This window comes from Lynx rufus, unplaced genomic scaffold, assembly GCF_022079265.1.
Source record: "Lynx rufus isolate CCGP_SWC_20201006 ecotype Redwood Valley unplaced genomic scaffold, mLynRuf1.p SCAF_24, whole genome shotgun sequence".
Lineage (NCBI taxonomy): Eukaryota > Metazoa > Chordata > Mammalia > Carnivora > Felidae > Lynx > Lynx rufus.
This window is the reverse complement of record NW_025814839.1, coordinates 6,258,802-6,267,259: the sequence shown is the minus strand read 5'-3', so window position 1 is coordinate 6,267,259 and position 8,458 is coordinate 6,258,802.

The window sequence follows — 8,458 nt, the reverse complement described above, 5'->3', positions numbered from 1 at the left end:
CATTTCGGCAAAGGCTGTGTGACCCGAGCAAGCCTTCACCCTCTCTGAACCTAATTCTTCGGTTTCGGTTTTTTTTTTTTTTTTAAACGGAGTCGTGCTCATCTCTTCCCCTCCCCACTCCCCCATATCCCGCGCACCCCTGTTTCCCTCCAGTGGGTCCTGGCTTGAGGCTACGGGGCCACGGTCTGGGGACAGAACAGGACGGAGAACAGAACGCTGAGGTTTAAGGAGGAGACTGTCCGCACCTCTACGTGCTCTCTCTTCCACCCTGCTCAGTTCCGGGGAATCTGGGTCTGATGCCCACACAGACCCTCTTCTGCTCCCTCCGAGGGAGGGAGGACAGAGGGCGGGGACGTGCCGGAGATCAGAGCCATTACCCCAAAGGCTAAGCCTTCCGCAGCCGCCTTAGTTTGACTGAATGTGTTTTCAGATGCGTCAAAATGCTCCCACAACGTAACGGGCCTCCTCCCTTCCCCCGTCTCGTAAGAGAGTTGCTCCCGGCTTCTGGAGTCACACTGCCTGGGTTCAAATCCCACCAAAGGGACGCTGTGGCCAGACCCCCAGGAGTCACCTCCTCACTGAGCTTTTTAGAGATAATGTGTGAGTGAAACCACCTTACGACAGCTCCTGGCCTGCTGTAAATGTTAGCTACTGTCAACACCTCAAATGCTAGATTTTTGAGCCTCAAATACCCACATTTTTCTCATCGTGGCTACGGGACAGGGGCGGGGGGTGGGGGACTCGAGCAGGACTTTTCTGAAAATATTAACACAAGATGCTGGAGAGGAAAGAGAGGCAGCCGCCTGGGGCTCAGCCTGGAAAGGGGCGGATGGGGGCACTGACGAGCCAGCCAGGAACTTTGGGGGACATTAGATGCCCCCCCCCCGTGGAAGCTGAGAGACAGGAGTTAAGTTTTGTCTTTCCTGACCAGCCTGGAGACGGGTGGCGTCCCCTGCAGAGAGCGAACCAAGAAGGGAGGACCCCAGAGGAGGAGTCACCGAGACCCAAACCCACGGCCCTAGGTCGCAGCCCCCCCCCCCCCACAGGCCTGCAGTGCTTCTCCTTGAGGCCTTCTCTCTCCCTCTAGCTCCCTCCATGGCCTCCAAGCCAGTCAGTGCCCTGGATCTTTCTCGGAGCTTGCTGCCTGAAAAAATGGAGCCGGAAAAGTCGCCTGTATCGTGCACTGCCCACCCCCAGAAGAAAGATGGGTATTTCCCGCTGCAGGTTCAAGCAGAAAGCAATGCAGGCCAACGTGCTATTTTAATGTTGTTTATATTACACCCACAATGGAAAATGTTCCCTCTAAAAGGAGTATAATGTATTCTTTCTCTCAGTAAGGCCTTGCCCACACGAAAGCCACAAATTTCTAGTTCCTGACTTTCCTCCTTCCACTGAGACGTTAATCCAGGCAGGCGAAAGGGTGGCGTGCATGTATGCGGGGAGCCTCGAAAGCAGAGATCGGGGTGAATAGTATATGTGAAGAGACAGAGACTCAGCACTCCTGGTCGCTGACCCGGTCCCAGGCCGCTGGCTGAAAATCCGGGGTTGCGGGCTTGGGCGAAAGCATCCCTGTACGCACCCCTCGGAGGTCACGGTCGTCAACTCCAAGTGGGGGCTTTTGCTCCAGACCTGGGCCCACCCGCAGAGACGGCACTAAATCTCGATTTTCTCCTCCGTTTCCAAAAGGGGGTGGTTTTTCAATCCCTGCCGTGTTGAATCTGTGGAGGAGGCTCCGGAAAGCCAAGAGCCCCAGAGTGATGGGTGGGAGAAGAACCTCGAAGACCTCGGAACGTCCAGATGGTCCTGCGGGTGCCCCATTGTTGAGAGTGTTGGACGGGACTCCTGGGTCGCCATGGCGACCAGGAAGACAAGCCCACCCCCCCCCAAACGGTCACCAGGAAGTTTTCTTTGCCACCAACCTCTCTCTGTTGCACCCCACGACAAGCCGTGGTCAGTTTCACCCCAGGGTTTTCCAGGTGTGATGGCAGGGCAGCAGCTAGGCGTCTGGAGGCCCCTGCTTCCGGATCCTTCTGTCGAGGCTGCCCCCAAAGACCAGAAACCCAGCACCAGGAGGCCAGGGGGGACCCGCTGCGGCGCTCAAGGCCCGGGGCTGAAAGGGAAGAAAAATTAGAGGTCTTGACCAAGCAATCGTTTTGGTGACGGATCCTTCCAGTTTGGGGTCTGGCCCCCCCTTGTCACCCCGCACCCCCACACGCGTCCCTTCACCTCCTCAAGGTCATTACTAGAGTTTTCACTCGCAGCTCCCCGGCGGCGTGGCCGCTCTGTCCTTCACCCCCACCTCCCCTGCACCGGGTGCCGAGCTCCTCCCGGGGCTGGGGCCTGTGGCCGCTGCCCTGGCAAGTTTCTCGGCCAAAGAGAGAGAAGCAAGGCATGTGAGGTGTCGCCATGCAGATGATCAAACTGGCTGTTCCAGGGTCAGTAAAACAACGGTTTAGGTTCTCTTGACCCAGGTAGGTCCAAGTCTGAAAGCCGGGTCAGACCCCAGGGATTTCCAAAATCACTGGCCTGGCCCATTTTGGCTCTAAAGTCAATGTTGCCTGAATCATTGGCTTGACTAGGAGGTATCTAGCTGAACTTTCTTAAAGGGGTGTGTGTGTGGGGGGGGGTGTTAGGGTCCCAACTACTATCTCCTTTGTTTGCTTTGCGGCTCCGAGTTCTGCCTCTGCAGCCTAGACAGGAACCATGCCCCTTCCCCCTTAAAGAAAGCGCTTTATGAAACATCAGACTGAGTCCTCTCTGGCGTGGACGTCTTGCTCTGTGAGGCCCGGGCTGGCTGGAAGGAGGCCCACGGGCAGCCTGCACTGGAGTCGTGGTTTCGTCTCTGGTTTTGAATCCGGCCCTTTGAGCAAGCTTAACACGTGTGGATTTAATTTCCCTTTCTTTCTCGCTTTCTTTTCTCCCCCCCCCCCTTGTGAGGGAACAAGAAAAATAGTCTGCCTTGTCGACAGCACGACACCGTTCCCTTTGCCAAAGAAAATTTGTCTTTCCAGAGCCCTGGAGAGCAGCGGGTTCCCAAGTTTCCACAGCACCCTCCGGTTGAGGGAGGGGGGTATCCAGACAGGCTCCCCGCCAGACCTGGAGGTATTAGCCCGAGTCTCTATCTTACTGGGTCAGAGCCCTGGAATTTAGTATATATTTCCCCCATGGCTTTTAGGGCTGTGGGCACATGCTGACTGCACAGGGTGGGGTGGGGGGCTTTCTACAGGTTCTAGGCTGCAGGGACAGATGGAGTTCTCAGGCACAGTGCAGCCCATTGGGGTAAGAGGGGGTTCCAGGCCCCCCTCAGTTCGAGACTCACCCTTCTCCACTGAAGACTGCTTAAATTGGAGGGGCCAGAACAAGATGCCCCTTTTACACCCCAATCACCTTCTCTGCTCCTTGGGAGCTTGCAAATCTCTAACATCGAGATCTCACCTTCTAGATCTCATTTTATTGCCCTGATGGGGTGGGGCGGGGGGCTTCGTCCGCCAAATTTGGGGGAGCGGGGGGGGAATGTTTCCAAAGCACAGGGAAGAACAACCTGGATAAGAGCAGTGGCAGTAATAATTCTCGGTGAAAATATTGGAGGAGAATATGGGATATTAAAATAATGGCCATAGCCAGTATGCTCCCCAGATGCTTCCGGTCAGAGGGGAAGAAAGGCAGGAATGGGCTAAAACACGGGGAAGGGAGATACCGCGAGGTCCTGGAAAAAATACAGCAGAGCCAGATTTAACTAGGCGAGAGGGGAAATGACCCCCTGAGAAAACGAGGGAATTTCTCCCCTGTAGACCGACTGCCTTTTTTGCAAAATGAGTCGGCCCAACTTTGGTTTGTCGTTATCTGTCGTTGCTGGAATCCTTCCTCATTTTCCCAGCCTTTTCTGCTCTTCTCCCTCCTGTTTTGACTCCGGTAGAGACGAGACCCGAGTCAGGCAGGGACGCGTTGGAAAAAAAAGCGGAAAAGATGGTGTCTTCGTAAGCCAGGTCATTTTTTTGAGAGGAAAGAGACGGTGGTCCGTCTTTCCTTCAGAAACACTCAACTTTCCTAAAACAGAGAGGCAGGAGCGAGAAAAGAGCAACAGCGGTCTCCCCTTGTTGGTTTGGTTTCGGGCTTTTTTTTTTTTTTAAGTGGAACCCTCTCCTCCTCTACCCACGGTGATATTAAAAACAGGGCCAGAAGTTTGCAAAATTGAGGAAAATGCATTTGGCGGGGTGGGCGCGGGGGGCGGTGGAGACCGTGCTGGGAGCAGGTCGAGGAAAGCGCGGATCCTCCCGAAGAGGGAAGGGAGGCTGCTTGGGGCGGCTGCTCTTTGGAACTTAACCGCCCAACGACCGGGGGAAAGAATGGAGATGCTCAAAACTGGGGGAGGTCTTCAGTGTATGCGGTCCGCGCTCCGGGCCTCCCCAGTGTCTGGGACAGCGGGTCCCGGAAGCCGCGGCTGCGGGATCCTTTGCGAGCGCGTCCGAGGGGCTGCGGGGACCCGCGCCGGGAACGCGGGGGGAAGGGAGCCACAAGGAAAGGAACTCTCGCCCAGCTCGGAGCTTCGCCTTCTCCTTCCAGCTCCGGCGGGGCCCAGGCCTCCGTTTCCGGCCCATCTAAGCCTGGAGATCAAATGGGAACCCATCCGCAGGCCTCGGGCGAAGGGTTTCGGCTTGCACTCTGGGCAACTGGGAGCAAACGCTTCGCCCCCAAGGGCCTCGGACTGGGGAAAAGATAATAGCTAGTAATCTGGGAAACGAAAGAGAATCTGGGGGAAGTCACTGCGGCCTGGCCCAGAGGAGAGACGCGGGTCCTGCTGGCTGGATACAGCAGAGTCTGCGGCCCGGCCGGCCCCGGGCGCCCGCGTCCAGCGCTGGAAACCACTGCCCCTTCTCCCCGCGGGCCTGACCTTAGCTCCCGGGGCCGCTCGGTCAGCTGAGTTCCTGACTTTTCGCTGCCGCTGCAGCCCCAGACGGACCGGACCTGGAGACAGGCCGCGCTTCGGAAAGCCAGGGGGGCTAGGGGCCAGCGAAACGCGGGATGGAACCCCCGAAGCAGGGGGCAAGTCCAGATCCCGACATCCGCTTCCCTCTAGGCCCCTTGGCGGGGAGCTTACCCTTGCGGAAGGCCCGACGCTCGCTCGCTCGCTCCCGGGCAGGCCTAGCTCTTCCCTCGGCGCCGCCGGGGGCGTCTACGCAGTACGTTTCCCAACTGCACCCAGCGCGTTTCCAGCTGCGCGCGAAAGCTCGAGCGCATATCCTCCACGGGGCGCTTAGGAGTTATGCCCATTGAGGAGACCAAGAATAATGATAATCGTTATTCCAGAACAAGACAGAGCGCCTCACCCTTTGCAGGCCCGGTCGCTGTACTTTTTCTGTGCAGAAATCACCCCCTCTACCCCGACCCCTGCACCTACTCGCACCCCGCCCCCGCCGGGCCGCGCTGGGACGAGTTGCGTCCCCGGACCCGGCTAGAGGTGCTCCCGCAGAATGGACTTCTTTCTCAGTAAGATACATTGCGGACGACCCTCTTTCTTCCCTCCAACGCCCTGGTCTCATTTCCCCTGCGCGATAACCCGGTAATTACTTGTATGCAGGTCTGCGAGCAGGCACTGAGTTATCGCGTCCCAAACATAACCAGCTAGAGCGGCGCCTGGATATTCGTTTGCCGAGAGCTCCTCCTCGGAAAAAAATAATTTTTAAATAATAAGAGGACTCTCGTGCCTCCTCCAAGGGACTTCGTTCCACCTCGGAACAATTTGATTTCTTCCCAATCGTGGGCTGAGATTGGCTCCCACCTCCCTTCGCCAAGAGCCCCCCTCCCCCTCCCTAAGAAAATCGATCTCGGTTCTATTTGTGCCTGATGTTCGCCACCCCCATTTCCCCCAGAGAGCGCTGGGTTTGTTTATTTCTTTATTTATTCCCGCGGCCCAGGCGTCTGGGACTTGTGGCTGCTCAGACCCGGGGCTGATAGGCGAAGACGGACAGAAATTAACCTCCCGCCGCTGCCCCCCAGTCGAGCGTGACAGCGCGCGCGGGCCGGTTGCGTGACTCGTGACGTCTCCAAGTCCTATAGGTGCAGCGGCTGGTGAGATAGTCCGTATCGCCTGGTTGCCTCTTTATTTTATTGGGGTATGCCTGGTAATAAATAGTAATATTTAATTTGTCGAAGACCACAAACCAGCCTCGAGCTGGGAGGTACCTAGTACTCTTGACAGACGCTGGAAGAAGGCTTGGCCTAAAAGGGGTCTCTTTTGGGGGTCCTTTGCAAAGTCTTCACCTGAACCCCCCCACTCCCCAGCAAGGCGCCACTGCTGGCTTCTGCGCTGGAAAGAAGAGGTGGGATTTTTGGAGGTGAGTGTCCCCTTGGACAGCTATGGGGGGGGTAGGTTTCTCTCAGCACCTGACCTGCCTCCGGCCCCCTGCCTTCCCGCCCCAACTCAGCCCTGCTGAACCCCCCTCCCAGAGATGCTGTTTTTCACCGTGGAAATGAGAATGCACTCTTTGCATTTTGCCTTGGAGTGTCACCTGGCAAGAACAGATTCCCTTTGGAGGTTTCAAAATCCCAGTTTCTCTTGGTGGCCAGCACAAACTGCTCTCCACCGACTAAGTGAGTCTGGCTAGGCAGTTACTTGGGGGAGTTCAGATTTGCCCTCCCGGGAGGGGCCTCCGGATTATTTATGGGAAATTCTTTTATCCGCAAATCTCTGAGAATTTAAAGGGATTGGAGAGGTCTTCCTAGATTTCCCCTTCCTTTTGCCAGAGATGCGGAGATTTAGGCTCATCCTGAAACCACGTTTGTTTTCCATCTTTGGCCAGGGGTCCCCTCCTTAGCAAGCCCAAAGTCCTCTGAGCTGACATTTTGGAAGGGTGAGGGTGTGTTTATAAATAAATAAACCGCCTTGGTGAAAGGTTGTTTGCAAACAAACCTGGAAGGCGGAGTGAGAACCGTAGCAAATGCTGGGCTTGGTCCTTCTCTCCCCCCCCCCCACCCAACCCCTTGTAGCCCCACTTTTAGGGATGGACAGTCCACTTTGTAATCTGGCAACGATGTGTTACACCCAGATGGCCGCTGATCTCTCCAGGGCCTTTCTCCCCTCTCGGTGCCTCTCCCCAGACCTTGGCCTGCAGGCCCAAGTCTCGAACCAGAGCCCCAGAAAAGAATAAGGCGAGGGGGTACAGGAGACGAGGGTGGGAAACTAAGGGAACCCTGACATTTATTCGGAGCCTCAATGGTTGGTGCTCCAGACTGGGTCTGCTCCGGCTAAGACCTGCTCGCTGTGTTTACGCTTCTATTGACCTCTTCAACCCTCAAAATAATACATTTCAGAGACGGGGAGGGCAGGGAGAGGGGCCCAGTGGAGATGAAAACCCCAGCCAGTCTCCAATGACTGTTTGATTATTTTAATAAAACTGGGTACTGCCGCGTACATCTCCAGCCCGGGAGGTCTGGTGGCCCCGGGGGTGGGAGCCCCAGGCAATTTCTTGGCATCTTTGATCTCAGTCCCCATCCCCAATGCACCTTCACCCTGCCTTCACCCTGGAGTCGCTGAGAGCCCGGGTGGTGAGTGGGGAGGGGGAGAGATGTCAGGGCGGCCGTCGGCGGCCAGCCGGGCCAGGCGGGGTCACGCAGCTCTGTCTTGAGGTCAGCGTTGGAGGGAGAACGCGGGCCAGGCTTCAGAGGAGGCGCAAGGCGTGTGTGTGTGTGTGTGTGTGTGTGTGTGTGTGTGTGTGCAGCGTAGCGTTCAGACTCCGTTCTCTGCACAGCCGTGTCACCGAGATTACTTCCCGGGCAGAAGCCGACCGGGTTTGCGATGATTTGTGCAGGATTTTTTTGCAGCCACCGAGCCGAGCTCAGAGAAGCAGAGATGGATGGAGGTTGGGAAGGGGGTGGAGAGGAGGGGTGATCTCGAGGTCTGGGTTTGAGACTAGTGCTGTGATTTGAGTGTTCGGGAAATCTAGTGGAAAAGGTGGTTGGGGGAGGGAGTGGAAGAGAGAGGGAGGGAGGGAGGGAGAGAGAGAGAGAGGGTGGGGGGGCGGGAAAGAGGCAGAGGCAGACCGCATGCAATGGGAGCTAGTTGGATAGGCAATTTCAGTACTTTGTAAGCATCAAGGCAGCCCAACGTCACTGAGCTCAGCTGAGTCGGCTTGTATTTCTGAGAGAGAGAGAGAGAGGGAGAGAGGCCCTTTTTCTTTGGATTCCAGAACTTTAACCCTGAAAGCGGCGCTCAGAAAGGACCTTGGCCATTCCCAACTTCCCAGCTCCCTCCGGTCTCCCAACTCTCCCTCCCGAGGGGTGCAAGTGAGCAGGGGGCCCTGAGGTTCTTCCCTCGAGGGTGCTCCCGGAGGCTGCCGCTTGCGTTCCTTGGAGCCCTTCTGGCGCCGGACAACTTGGAAGTCTTTAGGGAGAGCGAGCGAGCGAGCGAGCGAGCGCAAAGCGGAGGAGGTGTGTGTTGGAGGTGGGCAGGCTCCAGCGG